A 19,682-nucleotide genomic window follows, 5' to 3' on the forward strand; every position below is an offset into this window, starting at 1 on the left:
CCCTTCCACAATACCGTAGCGAATTCACCTCCGCAACCCACGACACCCCCCTCCCTATCTGAGGAAGTCCCTCTGAATGGGAGCCTGGTCGCGGCTCTTTGTAGTTGTTTGCTGATGGCGTTTTGAAAGTGTTTGAGAGGAGAAGGATGACTTTATTTCAGAAAGGAGGCCAAGCGGCCCTGTTGTGGGATCTGGGAATATGGGCAGGGGAAGATGGTTCGAATAAAGCGTTGTTATGGCACTTCGATTGTTCACTTCAGCACAATATGTCTGTGGTACCATAGCTATGAGAATAGCTATGGCATATAGCGAATTGTTTGGGCCGCTCGGCGTTCTTCCTTCCACTTTCTACAGGGTTGCCTTTTATTCAAAAAGAAAAAAAAACACTGTATAGGAAGACTGCTACGTCATAGCTTCACTCTCCAGGTAGAAATCAAAGCCTAAATTTAGGAAAGTATTGTTGTATTTTATGTTGATACCGTTGTTCAGAGTTTATTTTACCGAGCATATATACACTTGCGGAGAAGCTAATTTCCAATTTCCATTTTGTTTTGAATGAATCGTTTTATTGAACAAGACAACTGATAGTATCTCCCAAACAGCTTGTTGACATTGCCACATCGATGTGGGTGGGGGGGGGGGGCTTTTCTATTTTAGATGCGAAGCATCTCTTGCTCGGGTCTATGTCCCGCGGCGTCGGCGTCCGCACTCTACTATAAAAAATACTTAGGCCATGCCCGGTTTCGAACCCACGACTCTCTGGCCGCAACGGGAGGTACGCGGCGCTCTACGGCGCTCCACGGCCGCAGAGCGCTCTACGGCGCTCTGCGGCCGTGGCGGCTCAGTGGACGGGGCCGGGCTTTCCCGTTTCACCTTGTAGTGAGTAAGATCTAATTAGTCGTGGTGCAAGGGACGCGTGTGGGACTGGTGCGGGCATACCCTAGCATAGGTTCAAATCTTGCACCTAACCTTAGTTTTCGTAACATTTATTTTCCTTGCGCAAACGTTTTTACCACCACCAGTGGCGTAGCCAGGGGGGGGAACGGAGGTTTGGGGGGTTCAAACCCCCAGAAATTTTTATTGCTGCATGTTTTCTTGTCTTTCAAATGTGTTAAAATGTAATGTTGAATGTTGTCCTGTAAAAACTACCAATTATATATATACAGTCGAACACAGATATATCGAACACGGGTATATCGAATTATTGCCTATATCGAACTCATAAATTATCCCCTTGAAAATTCTGTGTAAAAGTATAGGAATTCGTACGTTTATATCGAACCGTATTTTTCCCGACATTGGGTATATCGAACGCCGCGCGAGCTGGAAGGTGCTCTTCGGCGGTCGCTGCACCCCCGATTGAGGTTGAGGAGGATGTGGAGGAATGCGCGGGCATGGCGAAGACTGGCTCGCGTAACTAATCCCCCCTACTGGAACGAATTTGCGCTTGCCCACTCGGGCCCCGCTACCGGCCGCCGTAGGGTTAGCGGACGGAGCCCGGTATGCTAAATCTCTCTAGGCACACAAGCCTTAACGCTCGGAAAATGTTACAGTGTGAGGCAGGGATGCCCCGACTGCGCACGTCTTTTTTTTTTTTTTTTTTTTTTTTTCTTGCGGCTGCGTACGTTCCTCGGCTTGCCGAAAAAGAATTTTTTTTTCTCTCTCTCTGGGTCTGTCTTCCCCCGATGTCGTCTCGGGAAAGGGAAGAGGGAACGAAGGCGCTGGCGGAATCCTCCTTCTTTTGCATTTTGCTGCTGTTGCTGCTGTTTGGCGAGTTGTCCCGCACCTTTCGGAGATCACTGTTTCTCTCGGAGATGACCATCGCTAGCGCTTTGTTGGAGTCCGTTCAGAGAGCCTTGGAATTGTTACCTTCAAAGTTATTGTGGTACGTGCTCGTTGTTCTTCTTTTTGCGTGCGTGTTGTGCATGGTGTGCGAAGGCGCAGCGTACTGCTGGAATTTTCCACTTGTGCAGCCCCGAGAAGATCGAGACCAGCGTCTTTAATTTCATTTCCTGGGCGAAGGAGCAGGCCAAGATCAGTAATTTTTTTTTCACGGAAATAAAGCGTCCTGTTGCGTCGTGAGTGCGGAATTAGTTGTCATTCTTGAATGCGACGATCGGTAAATGCTCGTCCGCCATAGGTGAGGTCTCAGAGCCCATTATTTTTATATCGAATTTTTCATATATCGAACTAATTCGCGATCCCCTTGGAGTTCGATATATCCGTGTTCGACTGTATATATATATATATAGATATATATATATATATATATATATATATATATATATATATATATACATATATACGCATTAGGGTTGGGGCGCAACCCCCCCCCCCCGAAATAAATTTCTGGCTACGCCACTGACCACCACCATCGGCTATTTATGGTGCCATCACCCAGTCACCAAATTTTCCAGAGATTGCATTCGATCTGACAGGAATGAGCTAATCAGTAATTATATTGCATGTGCTTGGTTGAATGAAAATTTTCCGTCCAGCAATGGGGTCATTACAGCGCCAAGATCATTGCATAATTTTGCTCTGCCAACAAAGTTAGATGCCACCTTTCCCAGCAAACTGAGGTCACACGTTTTGAGGTCACACGTGAGGTCGAACTGCAACAGTCCAGGCACTGACACAGCTGTTTATTGGAGAAAAACTTCCAACGCCGCTGCCTCCATACAAACTTTGCTGCGCTTGGAATGTGAATAAAAAAAAGAAAGCTGGCATACTCGGATGCAGGAGGCAGAGATTCGCCAAAGCTGCTGCGAAGGAACTTTTATTTACCCTTGAAATACTCTCGGCTATGTAATGTTACAATAATTTCATCAGAAGAAAGATGTGCTTGCCAATCAACGCGCAATGGTACACAAATTTCTTCACTTGCTTGAAATGAACAAGGTTACTGAACATGCTAACTACATGAAGGTTTTGCAGGAAATAGGAACCAGTTTCGTTGACAATGGCTTTCGGCTGGTAAATGTTCCTCTCGCGGTTGCATGTTGTTTCCTGGCATACCGAACTCAGCTGCTTTTCCTGAAAACTTTGCAAAACAAAAATCAACAAGCAAGGGTAACAACAAAGGCCTTTATTTGCACTAAGCAAAAGTCATGAGCCCTACAGAGGCACACAAACTGGCAAAAGACCTTTGTATCTTACAGCAAGCTGAAAAGACAAAAATATAACATAATGGTTATCAAATACAGGGATGGGACAACAGGGTGAGAAAGCCGTGATGATGGAATCAGCCGTGATGGTTGCAGTGTTGGTGTTCATCAGAGGCACTGTTTTGTGCATATTTTCAGCACGTTTTCTGTAAAACACAATGTCTCTTTACTACATGTGCACCAGCAAAATGCATCGCAAGAAAAAACAAAATGTCAGGAAACATATAAATGTGCAAATGAGCCAACCTCTTTCGCGGGAACCATGTTGGTAGAAATGTTCTTACTTTACACCACGACTGGTTCCATCTTCCAAAAGTTGAGTTCGCAGCAAAATGGCCTGCTGTGCTAGTTGGTAAATATGCATGATAAAACCTTCCGAATCCGTAACACTGGAAACAGGGGATAAACACTACATCAGGATCAGCACTTTCTCTAAACTGAAGTTTGGTCAGGACGCACGAAGAACACGAGAGCGTTCGCAATAACGCGAGCACACATTTATTACAAACATCAATAGGGTGAACCGAAATAATAGCAAATAAAATAACTACAAAGTGTGCGAGTGATTACCTCCGGATATAGGCAATCTGTTAATGTTTACACAGATAGAAGTCTGACTGAAAAAATTGTCACCACTCTGGCCTATCTTGATCGCTCCGGCTATCTCCCTGGTCAATTGGTGAGCCTGTTTGAAAGAAATTTTGGTCCCACAGAAATACGGCCTGCAACCTCACCGGTACAGGCACAAGGTGCAATACGCTGCGCTATGAGTCGATAAAGCTCTTTTAAAGGACAAATCACACTGTGAGGCGCACGTTGATGCGAATCCGGGTTTGTCCGACGTGCTCCTTACCACAATACAAAGCCAACGTTTAAACCTTGTTTCATACTTCACACCGCAGGCAATCCCGCCGCTACGACCGCCTCCGCAGAGCTACTTCGCAAAAGAAGAACACACGCCGCCACCCTTTTTCTTGCTGAAAAAACCCTTAACCTCGTTCTTCTAACGCATTTTTCTCAACACATGCGACATTCTGTGCAGATATAGAATAAATGTTGGCCTCTTATTACTACCATTGAATTATGTAGGCCTATAAACTTTCCCTTCCTTCTTTTTAGTTATCTTATCAGTTCTTCACAAATGGTCCTAACAACATTGCTTGGGAACGGGGCATCACGCAGGTGAATCACTTAATCATCAAACGCCTGCTCCAAGCGACGCATACATGACCTTCTCAAAGCAGCGCCGCAGACAGACTTTGCAATTCTACGTTTCACCAGCAACTGAATGCCCAGATGCATAGTTCAAAATTGTATTCTCCAACGTAGGGCGATCAAGCCAGTATAAATTTTCATTCTCCAGTTTTATATTCAAATTGACGGGCAAACTGTGATTTCGAAAGGAGCCTCGCAAGCGACTTTCAGTCCTAACACAACTCTTTTAGAGAGGTTTACAAAATCAGAGACCACTGAGAGGGAGTAATATCGGCTGCGTCTTACGAAGGATACGCCCCTTTGGGCAGGCGATGTGTGCATCGATCTGAACACTTTTGGTGTCCAAGTGGGTCACCAGCAACATGCCGGGTTCCCAAGCAATGTGCTGAGTTCAATTTATGAAAAAATGATAAGGCAGCTGAACAGAAGAAAGGATGACGTTGATAAGCCTGCATTATTTGACGATATAAATTAGAGGCCAGTGGCAATACCATATTTGCACAAAATGTCGCGTGGCTTGAAGAATGTTTGCTCGAGGTTCGATGTGAAGGTTCTTTTCCCGGAAAGAAACAAGGTTAGCAGGGAGTTTTCTTTGGTTGAAAAAAAAACTTTGCGGTTACCCTAACGTCGGGAAGAAGGGGTTTAAAGTAAAACACGGAACAAGGTTTGTCAGGGGCAATGTTGGCTCTGTGCATGTGCTTCCACTGCCTGGCGGTAAAGAGTACATCGGACAAACCGGGAGGGACGCCAGCGTTACCCTCAGAGAGAATGCATTTTCTTTGCTCTTTTTCTCACCGCGTGGCATACTGTAGGTCGTGCCGGTACCTGGGTGGCGCCAGAGGTTCTCCTGTGACACAAATATTTTCACGTATCCACTAGCATGTGAACGAACTGTTAATGTACACCGCAATTACATCGCCCTCGCTCGGACCACTCAGCAGCAGGCTGCTTTCGTGAACCTGCGGCCTTGCCTACAAGTGCCGCCTGAGCACGCCCATTTTGATGAAGCTGCGGCCACCACAATTCATACAGAAGCCAGCCACGTTGGCCTTGGAGCAGTGCTGATTCAATGGAAAGATGGCGCGGAGAGAGTTGTCGCTTACGCAAGCCGAACACTGTCCCGTTCGCAGACTAACTATTCAGCTACAGAGAAGGAATGCCTGGTTATTGTGTGGGCAGTCTTGGAATTCTGGCCGTACCTCTACGGTCGCCCATTTCAAGTTGTTAGCGACCAACACTCCCTGTGTTTGTTGGCCAGTTTGAAAAGCCCTACTGGCCGCCTAGCCCTCTGGAGCCTTCGACTTCACGAGTTTGAAATCACGGCTGTCCTCAAGTCAGGGAAACAACATTCTGACGCCGACTGCCTGTCTTGAGCTCCAGTGGAATGGGCTCTATCGGAAGATGATGACGACGCTGTGTTTTTTCGTGCCATCAACGCCACATCTTTGTCCGATTAGCAAAGGAAAGACGTTGAGTTGAACCCACTTCTAGATTTCTTGGAAGGGTGAACCACGCACAAGCCTAAGCTGTTTATACATGCACTCAAGTTTTTTTCTTTGAGAAACAGCATCCTGTACAAGCCAAACTTCGCCCTGAACGGAAAAAACTTTCTTCTCATTGTTCCCGCGAGCCTTAGACAAGAAATGCTATAGGCCTGGCACGACGACCCCATCGCTGGTCACCTCGGTTATGCACGTATGATGCCCCGAATTAAACAGAGTTACTAATCGCCCAAACTTCCTTCGACATTGAAGCAATACATTCCTACCTGCCGTGACTGTTAACCACGTAAAACACCGTCGGGACGCCCAGTCGGTTTACTTCAACCTGTCTGAATACCGGAAACAACGTTTTAACAAATCGGCATTGACTTCTTGGGACCCTTTCCTACGTCTCAATCCGGCAACACGTGGATACTTCTCGCCACCGACTAACTTACACGATACGCCAAAACGAAAGCCCTGTAGCGTTGCATAGCTCTCGACGTGGCCCACTTTTGCATCGAAAACATTGCTTTGTGCCATGGCGCTCCGGCAATTGTTCTTACAGACAGGGGTACCACATTCAACGCAGATTTCGTGCGCGTTTTCATGAACCTCACCGATACTTCCCACTGAAAATTTACAGCTTACCATTCACAGACAAGCGAACTGACCGCAAGGGTAAACAAAACAATTGCAGACATGCTGAGCATGTACGTCGAAGAGCAACACAAGATTTGGGACCAAGTTCTGGCATACGTGACTTTTGCCGACAATACCGCCAGGCAAGAAACCATGCGCATGGAGCCACTCACGCTTGTGTACGGTCGCGAGGCAGCCACAATGTTAGATGACATGCTCCGTCACGACAGTGGGGGTGACGACACGACTGCTCGCCCAGTGCGTGGAAGAGGCGCGTGACCTCGCAAGAGATCGGACCAGGCAACAACAGCGGCATGATGCTACTGCTTACAATACTAGCCACAGGCACTCCGCTTTCCAGCCTGGTGACAAAATGTGGGTATGGAGCCAGACCAAATAAAGAGGGCTATGCTAGAAGGCTCCTCAAGCGCTACTTCGGACTCAACAGGGTCCTACAGACTTAGCGATGTCACGCATGCAGTTACTCCGGCGGACAGCGCCTCCACAATGCGCCGTCGTCGTCGCCCCGAGGTCGTCCACATAGTCCTCATGAAACCATTCTTTGCGAGGACGTGACGGGTCGAACATCAAGTTCCATTCCTTGCCGCCTTAGCATCGGGACGATGCTTTCTTTGGAAGGGACGTAAACTGTCACGTATCCAGGAGCATGTGAACTAACTTTTAATTTTCGACATCGCGGCCAAGGCGACGGCAACGACGAACGAGTGCTACCCGGAACGGAATAATATCAGAGTTTTCCTCTGGCAGCTTCAGGGATACTCGATCAAGAGCGTTCTTCTCCGCCGCTTCTGCTATTAGCTTCTTCTAGTAGAGCTCACACACCAAAACCCGCATTTGCTGCAGGCGGCAATATGGTGTTCAAGAAAGAGCACCACCTGACCAGGGAGATATGCGAAGCGTTCCAGGTAAGCCAGAGAGGTGACAATTGTATCAGTCAGGGTTTTATCTCCATACATGCGAAGGCGATTGTCTACATCCGTAGGTAGACACTCGCGCAGTTTGGAGCTACTGTATTTGTTTTCATTTCGGTTGACCCTGTTTGTTTTGCCTGGAGGGGTTACTAGGAGTTGTTTTGTACCTCGGTTACCCGATTGAATTTCATTTCAGAGCAAGGGCTCGTTCTGTTGTCCTACTTGTCCCACGTTATCAGTGCCCCACGTTCTTAAGTATTCGGCATCCTACCTTGATGCCCTGGTCTTTGTTGTCGCTTTTTGATCGAATGCACTGTGGCAGGCTTGTAGACTGGGGCCCGCTGCGCCAATGTGGTCGTCAGTGGCGGCGGGCGCTTTTTGACTTTGGGGTTAGCAGATCTACTTGAATAGCGCCCATTGTGGACTTGCTGGGACCCACGAACAGTTACTGCATATGTTCAGGGTTTCAGCAACGCACCAGTAAACAGCCAGCGATCTGAAAGTGGACATATAAATATTCCTCAAAGAATAATCTCTTCCAGTGGCCTACGCGAGATGAATCTGCACCGTTTATTCTCTAGCGGGGAATCTCCATCAGCAAATGAAAACAATATTGTCACGAAGCCAAAGACGACGCACTTGTATTCAAGGAAAACAAGTTTACTGGAGTGAACTTCTTCTCCCCTAACAACTCAAACAACACACAGGCGACGAAGCAACCGTCAACAAAGTGACGTGCGTAGGCGAGCGTCGCTCAGTCGAATACCATGGCCTCTGTTCGGCAGGCTTTATGCTTTGGCGCAAGTGTTTTTAAACCACTGATTTACATCGTGAACATTGTAGATAAAAGAAGATTATTCTAGACTAGTGACGTTAGGGTGAAACGCTCTCCTGATCAGAAATAGATAACCCGTGCGGCATAAAAACAAATGTTGGAACATGCGCTTTGCTTCGGGCATAATAACACAGCCGGGCGCGGCCGGACAGCAATAACGAAACATAAGCATAAAACTCAATGCATGGTTCGCGGCATTACTCCCCTTCTCAGAGCGCATCGCCCCGATGCTAAAAAACGACAGTCCGAACAAACAACGGAAAAAAACTCCATCGTCTTGCCAAGTGATGTTTGAGGCAAACCATGTGGAGGACTTCGTGTTATGTGCGTCGTCGTGATGTGCCGGAATCACCACCGGGGGTCATTTCGTAGGTAAGTTGCCCTACACGTCGTATAATATGGTATGATTCGAAACACCGTCGCCGAAGCTTCTCACTTAGTCCATGTCGCCGGACGGAAGTCCAAACACCCATACGATTGCCTGGGTGGTACTCGGCCTGTCGGCGTTGTAGGTTCTAGCGTCCCGCATCCGTCTGCTGACGGCCCGTTGTACGAACTCGAGCGAGCTGGCGGGCCTCCTCCGCTTGCTGAAGGTATCCATGGACGTCGGTGGTGAGGTAGTTATCTTTTACGTGCGGAAGCATGGCGTCAAGCATCATACTCAGCCGGCCGTCTTCCGTAGACAACATCAAACGGTGTCATCTGCGTAGTTTCCTGGATCGCTGTTTTGCACCCAAAAGTGACATACCAGAGGACTCCGTCCCAAGTCTTGTGTTCAACGTCGACGTACATAGACAGCATATCCGCGATCGTTTTTGCAGACGTTCCGTTAGTCCGTTCGTTTAGGGGAGGTACGCCGTCGTTCTTCGGTGATCCGTGTTGCTGTAGCGTAAGACTCCTTGCATAAGCTCCGCAGTGGTGGCCGTTCCGCGGCCCGTGAGTACTACTTGAGGGGCTCCATGTCGCAGCACAACTCGTTTATGAAGAACTTGGAGAATTCTTGCGCAGTCCCCCTCGGAAGAGCGGTGGTTTCTGCGTAGCGTGTCATGTAACCTGACGCTACGCCAGTACGCGTATTCTCGGATCGTGCGAAGAGAACGGCCCCAGGAGATCCATTCCAATCTGTTGAAAGGGTCGCGATGCGACGTCGATCGGCTGCAGAAATCCGGTGGGTCTCGCCGGCTGTGTTCTTGGTCGCTGGCAGTCACGGCAGCTCTGGACGTAGTGGGACGTATAGGTTGTAAGGCAGCGCAAGTAGCACTTCGCCTTGATTGCGTGCTCTGCCGAGGTGTCCGGAAGACGGGTCGTCGCGGCACGCTTCCAAAAGTTCGTCCACGAGGTCTGCGGGGATGACAAGAAGATAAATTGTTCTCGTACCAGGGTTGAAATTTTTCTTTGTTCACGTGAACGGAGTTTTGAGGCTAAATGTAGGTAAGTTGCCTTTGAAGGCCCTTGGCACGCTGACGCTGCATCCTTCGAGATAGTCGATCATGACGTGTAACTTGGGATAGGTTACTTTCCGTCACGACCCCAAAGAATCCGCCGCCTTCGTCGGAATCTTCTGGTGGGGGTTCGATGGAGACGCGAGGCAGGCAGTCGGCGTCGTACTGTTTCCAGCCAGATTATCCGCTATTTAAACGTTGAATTCTTGGAGGCGCAAGCTCCATCGCCCAAGACGCCCAGAGGTTTACTTGAAATTGGCGGGCCAACACACCGCACGGTGGTGAGTCATAACCTTGAACGGCCTACGAAATACGAATGGGCAAAACTTCGAAATGGCCCATATGATAGCTCGGCACTCTTTCTCGGAGGCAGAGTAGTTTTTCCCCTCCTTCGACAGACCACGGCTAGCATAGATTATTACCTTTTCGCAACCGCTTTACTTTTGGACGAGGATGGCACCCAAGCCTATATATCACTGGCGTCTGTGTGCATTTCCGTTTCGGCACACTCGTGGAAATGACCGAGCATGGGCGAGCTTTTAGGAGTTGTTGCAGCTCGCAGAATGTTTACTCTTGGACACGTTCTCACCTGAAAGGGGTGCTATCTTTCGTGAAGCGTGTGAGTGGCTCTAACAATGTGCAAAGTTTGCGAAGAAGCGCCGGTGGTATGCGCACAGTCAGAGAAATCTTCGCCTGCCCTTCTTGCCTTTCGGTATTTGGAAGTTCGCTATGGCTGAAGTTTTCGCCGGGTAAGGCAGGACTCCCACAGTGTTGACGACGTAGCTCAGAAACTTCAGTTGCTGCTGCGCGAAGCGGCACTTTTCAGGCTTCAGTGTTAACCCCGACGTACAGGCCCCAACCTTGCAAGGTGTTCGTCGAACGTCCGGGCAAATCGAGGTCTGGACATTGTCGAGGTATAAGAGGCAGGTGTGCCACTTGAGGCCAGCTTGCACAGTGTGTATGACTCTGTCAAATGTTGCTGTCCCCGTGCATAGCCCAAACGGCATCACTTTGAACTCGTATAGGCCGTCCGGAGTTATGAATGCAGTCTTCTGTAGATCTCTCTCATCCACTTCAAATTGCCAGTAGCCTGTCTTCAGATCCATTGGTGTGAAATACTTCACGTGGCAGAGGTGGTCGAGGGCGTCGGCAATTCGAGACAAGGGGTAAGAGTTCTTTTTGGCGATTTTGGTTATTCGCCGGTAGTAAACGCAGTACCTCAATGTGCCGTCTTTTGTGTTCACAAGTACGACAGGAGCAGCCAAGGGACATTTCGATGGCTGTATAATGTCGTCGCCGAGCATGTCTTCGACATGCCCTCGGAAGGCTTCTTTCTCGTGTGAAGACACGCGGTGCGGTGTGCACACGCGGCGGTACACACGCGGCACGGTGCGTCGTGTACGAGATTCCGTTGTCGTGCAAGCGCTCCTATATAGGACAAACAGGACGCTGCCAGAATGAACGTTTGAGGGAGCACGCCAACAAAGTGAGGTCTTCTACAGGTGGCACGCTGTCAGCGCAGTGCGCCTCGTGTGGCTGCACCTCCCGGTTTACTGAATGCGCCACACTCACCTCTTACCGTGGGCGAAGGGAGAGGGATATCTTTGAGGCCTTTCAAATCAAGAGGAAAGGGAGCGACTGTATCAGCGAACCATCGGTGTCATTGTTGGATAAGGAAATCGCGTACCTACATGACTAGTCGTCTTCAAATCGTTATGCGGCGAAAGATTGTCGTTGCCATACTCACTATTCAGTTGCTATCACCTTTTTGTCAAAATTTTATTTCGTATTTTTATGTCTCTTTCCTTCTCTTCCCCTAGTTTTTCATGTATATATTTTCTTGCGAATTAAAATCGCACAGTTGCTCGTCAGCGCTTGTGTCGTCGATTACTTGCTCAGTCCCGTCTTCCGCACTGTTTTCAAACGATACGAGGTGCGATGACTGTAGGGTAAGTCGGGCTCCATCTTCGTTTATAATTCGGTGCTTCGCATGAGGTGTCTGACGTACTTTTGAGTTCGATGAAAACACTTGGTGTAGCAACGCAGCAAACCTGATAATTTATTCCCTTTTTCTTACTGCAGCGCCGGGTTTACGTCCAAAGTGTGAGGCAGCTTGAAAATATCTGCGCGTGCGCGCGCAACAAAGTTGGCGGCCACGATCACTTAACTTGTTTCTTGCGTTGCTTTGAGGAACGCAATTGCAGCGCCCTTATTTAGATGCTGGTACTCCTCGGGGGATTAGTGACGGAAATGTGGGATTTGCCCTGCTTAAAGCGCGCGATGCCTCTAGCGACGGAAACACCACGCGGTCGAGAAGCAAACTTTGGTCACTCTCTAGGGTAGCGTCGACGTCAGGAGTAGCACCTTCACAGTAAACGGTGATCATCAAGCTTGCGCGGGGTGGCAGGGTGACGTGATCGTCGAGGATCCTTACAGCAGGCCGTTGTTTGGGGCTCGGTCCCGGCGTCATGTAGTGATCTAAGGAAAAAGTTATAGACTTGGTCTGTAGATGAAATTTTGCACCGTTGTTCATCAAAAAGTCCATTCCTAGAACTACCTCGCGGGAGAAGTAAGCAAAATGACGAACGCCGCAGGGTACGTTGTGCCGTCTATAGTGACGCGTGATGTACACGTTCCACTTGGCGTTACCAGATGGCCTCCTGCTGTGCGTATGTGCGGACCGTCCCATCTTGTCGGAACTTTCTTCATCTTAGACGCGAATGACCCCTTCATTACTGAGTAGTCGGTTGTTGTGTCGATGACGGCGATTACACCAAAGCCGTCGATGGACAACTGGACGTCGGCCTACGCTTTCCTCGAGTTTCAGGTGCGTCGGGACGTCCTATCGGATTATTCGTGTTGGTGGTGGGGCATTATGCATCGTCGTTGTCGTCGTCTTCTCAACGGCAGGCTTGGTCAGATAGGGCACGTGTCGCGCCGTGCCGCTGTCGTCGTGTTCGGGAGTCACGTCCGGGTTAGATCGCTGGTCTGAGGGCATGTCCCGAATCATGGTGTTCAGCGAGTCGGTGCGTCACTGGAGGGTTTTCATTTTTCTGCGGTCGTGCAACTTTACCTCCAGAAGTTGCTGCGTTACTTTCCCCCGCGTCATCTGGGGGAGGAAAGGTTATGCAGCGGAATTATATTTTACATTTTGTTATTACGATGCCAGCTATTGTCCGAGCGCGACTGGGCTATTCAGTGCTTAGACAGTAATGATACTTAGTTCGTTCTGCTGTTAAGCATTTTCAGATTTTTTGACACCTGTGGACTTGCACCCATTCCTTACTCACCTTGGCTATTGTGCTTTGATCGAAAATATTCTCGACAAGTTTAAATACTTCTGCAGAGCGCTAGGCTCAAATGTATACGCATGACTACCAAATTCTGTGGTAATATATTCCCTACTCTCAGTCAGCTCACAATTCTTATTAAGTGTTTCTCCGACGGTTTTGAAAGTAATTGCTTTTTTGAAGCCACATGCAAAAAATGTTTGTCTGTCAGTATATCTGTCTCGGTGTCCGCGTTATAATGCACGACCACAAATTCACCATTTAGAGATAAGGCTACCGTCAGTGTAGGAGCCCGAAACCACAAAACTGCCCCTAAATGGAGTGACTGGGAAGCTTTATATATCTTGGGACGCTTGACAGCACGCGGTTAAACTCGGCAGCAGTGAAAAGTGGTTGGGAAGGCCAGTGTAACGCCATTAAACGAGAAAAGCGGGATAACGCAGTGAAATGAGTGACGTGGGGGCCCTTAACCTATGTTTTCCATTCTGTCATTGCAAAAAGCCGGGAACAAGCAGCGGCGGAACGGTAGTAGACAAATGCAAGCATTTAAATATGGAAGCGCGCCGCACATAGCGAAGCAAACGTACCAAGAGTCAAAAAAACAAAGCGGTGCAGATTCTCGAGACTGTGGGCCTGCGTCACAGGCATTCAACTAAAATCTTTTCCCATTTATCTCCCACAAAAAATTAACATGTACTTACCGTATTTACCAGCTAAGTTTGCATTTCAAGAAAACTAACACTGTCTCTCCGTTTTCTGAGAGATGATAGTCTCAATACTCTTTTTGTCAGAATCTAACTTTCCGGTATGTTTGGTATAATGCTTAAAATCAAAGCACAATGTGGCCTTTGCTACCACCACTTGCTTCTGGTGTAGTATATTAACGGCGATCGAATGCTTCGCACAATGACTCCAATGACTGTTTGTTACGTTACAGTAACCAATTGTTTTCAACATTCCTAATTTAGAAACTCGAATCTCACATGTCTAGTGGAGGCGGACGTTGTCTCAACACCCTAACGCCTAATGAAACTAATTCATAAGAGGTAAAAACCAAAATAAAGGCCTATAGGTTACCCAGGCGTAGAGCCCGCTGTATTTGTCGGTACTGAAGGAGGGGTATTTAGGGGATCAAATATAGGGCAGGCGAGAGAGAATAGGAGGAGTACGTGCACACACTTTAGTCACTCTGCGGGCACTATAGCCGTTCATTTAGGCTGGTGTCCTTCAAACAACGCAGGGGGGCTTTTGTTGCCTTCTGAGAAGTCGATAATAGGGATATGTTTCCTAGGATGGGCGGAGCTGTGGGTGCTTGGTGGTCCATTCTACACAGTTCGGCTTTCCGAGTCTTTCCGGTGAATGCTGTGGGAAACGACAAAGCGCATGCTCGATTGGCTCTTCAGCCCCCTAGGCGTCGCTGTGCGCTCTACTGGCCATCCCGATGAAGAAGTAGGCTTTTGTGAAGGCCGCTCCCAACCGCAGCCTACAAATTCAAGTGAGCTGCAATCTAGACAGCCCACACGGAACATGGCCCCGGAGTAGAGGGCCCTGGTGGTGGATGCGCGGATGCACAAAGTCTGGTGTATTTCATTGAATAATGATGTTCTTATATGCGACCTGATGAACCACCTGAGCGGCATCGGTCCTTGAGAGTGGAATTAAGATGGTGCTTTCAATTTTATTGCCAGTCCGGGCAGTGGAATCATCCAAAACATCGCCGATTATTCTACAATGACTGGGCACCCACTGTAAAAAATTTATAATGGCATTTATTTGACAGCCTGGCGAAATAGTTCTGGCATATCGGTCCCTACTTGGGGAAAAGGACCATAGCGCATAGCTGCTCGCATGATTTATAATGTGCCTGCAGAAAAGGAAAAATAGAACAGGTTTGGGGAGCAGCTTCCTTGATGTATCAAAGAGCCTTACGGAATGATGCAACTTCAGTAGCCCTCGATTATCCGGCATGGCCAACGCGGGATGAAATTTTCGTCAATTCTGTTTCAGTGAATACCACACTCTCAGAGGTTAAGGCCGTCACAGAACCATCTGTGTTTACACGTTTTCGGTTAATGTGTTGCTCATGGAGCAACTACATGGCAAGTTGTTTGAAGGCCAGTTGCAGCAAGTTGGCCTTCTTTCCAATGCCAGTAGCATGGAAACGAATTCGGCGATTGCCCGGGCACCAAAACGGGGAGAAGGCTGTGGCCACAGGAGTGCACCTGAATGGTATTTCAGTCATGTGCGCTGCGACAATCGCTGCAAATGGAGAGCGAGGGCGACTTCTGGATTGCTGGGCTAGATCACTCGGGGGCCCGGACTGAGCCGGTATCCGGGTCCCGGCCCGACCGGTGGCTCGGGACGGCTGCCCGACGCGGATTACCGGCTGGCCCCGCGATGGGCCGCGCCCAATGCTGCGGGATGTGGCAGGGCTCTGGCTTAAGGGTATGAGACAGGCCGGGCTCTGGCTTGGATTCCGGGGCCTGGTTATTACTATTTAGCCCAAGGCTGCGGGATTTGACAGGGCTCAGGCTCGAGGCCATTGGCTGGGCCGGCTCTGGCTTGGATTCGTGGGCCCGGTTGTGACTATTTCCGATGTGAAATATAGAAAAAAGCGAAAAAAACTGTTGTGAGTTTTTTTTTCATGAGCCCCTTGACTTTAGTTCTATGCATTGTTTTAAAACGTATTTTACGAGGTCTCATAGTCACTGATCTATAATTTAACCGTACTTTTGTGCTGCTTCCACATTTTGCATTTTGGGGCATAAAATAGCAAAGATGCGATTACTAGAAATGATCTAACACGGAAGAGAATTTTGCACAGCCTGGAATTCTGCACCTGTGGATGTGGCTGAGAATGTTCCTTAGATCGCTCAGAAGACATAATGCAACACTCTCAGGTAGTGTGCCTGGTACAGCTACATCATTGCTCTGACCGATGTGCCCCAATTTTTTCCAGCAAGAAGTGTGAGTATGTGGAAAATAGCGGTGAATTTTGTCTTCAGAAAGTCACAAGTGCGCTCAGTGACACGATTGTGTCAACGACCATGCTAAGGAATCTAATTATTCAAGCAAGGTATCGACCCCCTTGATAGCGGATATGGGGAGATGCGTTTGCGGGCAAATGCAACAACGCACTTGTAACAAGAAATGCTCAGTTCTTGCTTTTGGAGGTATTCTCTCGTACTTTGGCTGCTTTTGAAGCCATTTTTCAGCTGAGGTCGATTGACAACCGAAGCCTGGAGGGCAGATATCATCCCCGTAAGTGGATAGAGACAGCTTTCGGCAGATTGTGTACAACTCCGGTTATGGCCAGGTGAAAAGTGTTGGGCTTAGCACCCAACCTTGAGGAACACCTCGTTGAATAGTGTGGTGCTATGTTTGACCATCTTCTGTCAAAACAGAAATGATGTTCTGGAAAGGAAGCTTCGTATCCATTTCAATATTTGGCCACCGAGTCCGAAGTGCTGAAGGGTGTCTAGAACAGAACAGTGAAGTACAGTGGCGCAGGCCCCCGTGACGTGAGGAAAACAAGCTTCTGAGAGGCGTTTGCGCCTTTTTCTTGTGGTACAAGCGTTACTGTAACTAGCACACTGTCAATAGATTTAAAACAAAGTCCCTCAAATCGTCGTTATAACGCCGCATAACTACACTTCCTGTGCTATCCAAGAGAAACCTTTCTGACCTCTATAACACGAGCAAATTCCTGTAAAACCACGTGAAACGTGCGGGTCAACCTTTACATGACAACCAGTCTTTTTAGCGCAAAAACTTGGATTGCATTCCTCCTGGATAAAGCGCGACGGGAAGTGTTCCTCAGGGTGCGAGCGGAAGAGGATACAGGCAGCTGAGGGCCAGGGGTGGCACGAAAGTGTCGTCCCTTGAAGTCCTTCCCAGCGGAGGAAGTTGCGACCGCTCCAGGTTTTTATTAGGACCACTCACTCCGGAGTAGATTTATGTTCTGTAAACCTTATAAACTACAAAAAGGTCACGCCATTCCTCAAACCATGATAATGTATAATGCGACAAGACAATATCCCTCATCTTCTCTTAATATCTGAGCTCTACTTTGGTGATCTAAACGATGTTCCTACGTATTGTTATTAGTTCTTTTTTTATGAATACGTGAACCTTTTAAGAATGGCCATCAAGCACACTGGAGGCCGTGCATGCGCAAGACTTGTGGGAAAATGGCGTCCTGTGAAATAGCATGTAAAATGCGACAATAATATTCCCAAGAATAGGCTCTGAATCTAGAAGCTGACAAATGCCGGAAAGTTATGCCTTACTTTTATCTTCTTACCTTGCGCAGGTGACTGTATATTAAATGGCACAAAACTTGTCAATGCGTCCAAACGCGGCACTGAATTTCCATGTGGGATATGGTGGTGCGCCTATGGAGAACTCTATTTCAACAAGTAAGTGCAATCTTCGAAAAGCTGACTACCCAATTTGGCAGATTCAGATGGTTATCCAGCATGGGTAGAATGGACTCATTTTGATTTTTGCTCAAGATCAAACACGGAGTTTTAAATAATTTAAAGAGTGCTGACCCAAAATTTTGAAGGCGAGATAACTTCAAAGATGAACAACACATACATCATCTGCAAAATATCAGCGGTAAATACAGCCGTAAAGATAGATAAATCAATTTTAAAGTGTGCAAAACGCAGCCGAGCAGCCAGCTTACGACCTCGCGCATTCGCATTCCCTGAATGTGGAGTAAAAAACGACCAAACCCGTCACCAGTTTGTGTAGTACGCTTCCGCACAGCCGGCGTTTCTCGCGGCTCAAGGCTCCGATTGGTGGTCGGAACTTTTGCTCGCGAGCAACAAACGATCCCTTTGTTGGCGGCACAGGCGACTGGATTTTGTTGGCACATAGGGTAGCTGGCCGCAGCCCACGTTCTACGGCGATTGGAGGCACTCTATTGTTATTGCTTTTTCTTAAACTTGCGGCGACAATGGGCGGGGGACACGAAAAGAGCAATGAGCGAGTCGCATGGTCGCTGCGCAAGCGGTGGTCACAGCAGCAAAGTGGCGCAGACCGGTACAGGTACCTCGAGCGGTAGCTTGTTTCCGCTGCACAAAATGGAACGCAAGAACCATACAAGGTAGCCCATGCGAGAAACAAGTTAATGATGCGATGGCGTAATGCATTAAAAAGCGTCATCTCGTCAACAAAGGAAGAGTTCTCAATTAGCCTAGAACACGCAACTTTCCGTTTTTATACCTGAGGTAACTGCAAAAGTTTGTTTCAGCTTGAGTATGAAAGCGGACGCGAGAACCGCAGCCAGCTGAGCTGACACCACCAGCCCGGCCCCATTTTGAAAATGAGTGAAAATTTTGTGTTTTATTATTGCAAAATAAATGATTTTTCACACAATTTATTAAGCACAATTTACAAACGGCACGGTAAGTGTATATAAGCGGGCAGAGCCTGGGGCAATGCTTTGAAATAAACTAATTAGCATCAAATAGCATCAGGCAATAGCATACAGGCAATAGCATCAAATAAAATAAACAATGCACGCAAAGGAAGCACCCAGTCGCGCGTCCGTTGCCTGCTTAGCCGTGTACTTCGGATTACATAAATAAACACAGCCGCATAGAAAATCCACGTTACAAATAGTTACATGCAATCGTCACTTAGTATGTTCGTTATCTTCTAGTGCAGGGGTCAACAACCTATGGCCGCGGGCTACATGCAGACGGCCGGGCAGTATTACGCGGCCCCAGCACGTCAGAAGCCCTACCCTATTTCCGTTACTATCTCAATACCGACCCCCCCCCCCCAGTTTTGATCTCAAATGGGGTTAGACGAAAGCGAATAACAGAAAATTTATCGCTTTCAGATGCATTATCCCCATCTCCCCAACCAGCCACATTATCAAATATAGTAACATATTTGTGGCAATTCACTGATTTACTTCTCTCTGCCTTGAAAGAACTTCTCTCCGTCCCACCCGATTTGTCATTCACGGCTTCATCAACTCGGCCCTCCACCTCAAAACGTTACCGGCTCCTTTCCCAGTCTTTTAAGTGCGAATTGAGAATATATGAAGAAAGAGCGTAATTAAATAACCCTAGCGCAAAAAAGAAAATAGAACGACCCTTAGTTCACCCGCAGGCTTCCGTCTACGGTCCCCACTTTCAGGGAAGAAAATGACAAAACAGATTGCACGATTCTGGCGATCGCTGCATTTTTTCACTGAGCTACGATACAATAAAAAGCAACCCAGCGCTGCCCCACGTACTCTTACCCGGATAGTAAAGCAGCAGTGGTTAATGAAAGTGCACCCATGAGTGCACAGGTGCGTAAAACCGTGGCGTACCGCAGCCGACAAGCCTGCGCGGGCCACCGAACTTAGCTAATTTTTACGCGCGATCGACGCCGATTGAGTTAATCTTTTTTTGATCGGAGCTTGCCGAAAAATTATTTTCAGCAAGGGTATTAGAAACCTGTGATTGGCAGAGCGCTGTCTTCGTCCTTGAAGTTTCCTCGACGCTCGTACTTAGCGCTGCAAAGTGTGCAGCGTGCCTCGGGAGCGCAGGAGCCTGATATTACCTTGAATCCCAGATTTTTTTGTGTAGTCGTCTTTTAGTTTTGATCTCAAACGGGGTTAGACGGCAGCGAAGAACAAAAAATTTATCGCTTTCAGATGCAATATCCCCCATC

At 48.0% G+C, this 19,682-nt stretch overlaps 1 long non-coding RNA gene across 1 annotated transcript in view; it reads left to right on the plus strand.

Moving 5' to 3' along the window:
- The window catches only part of LOC144152450 (uncharacterized), an 88,542-nt gene that overhangs the window by 59,896 nt on the left and 8,964 nt on the right, over nucleotides 1-19,682 (plus strand). Inside the window, exon 4 of the long non-coding RNA XR_013319168.1 lies at nucleotides 17,317-17,422. This is a non-coding gene — a long non-coding RNA (uncharacterized LOC144152450). The remainder of the gene's footprint in view (nucleotides 1-17,316; nucleotides 17,423-19,682) is intronic.

This window comes from Haemaphysalis longicornis, unplaced genomic scaffold (assembly GCF_048455015.1).
Source record: "Haemaphysalis longicornis isolate Haplotype H1 unplaced genomic scaffold, Haemaphysalis longicornis Haplotype H1 scaffold_9, whole genome shotgun sequence".
NCBI lineage: Eukaryota > Metazoa > Arthropoda > Arachnida > Ixodida > Ixodidae > Haemaphysalis > Haemaphysalis longicornis.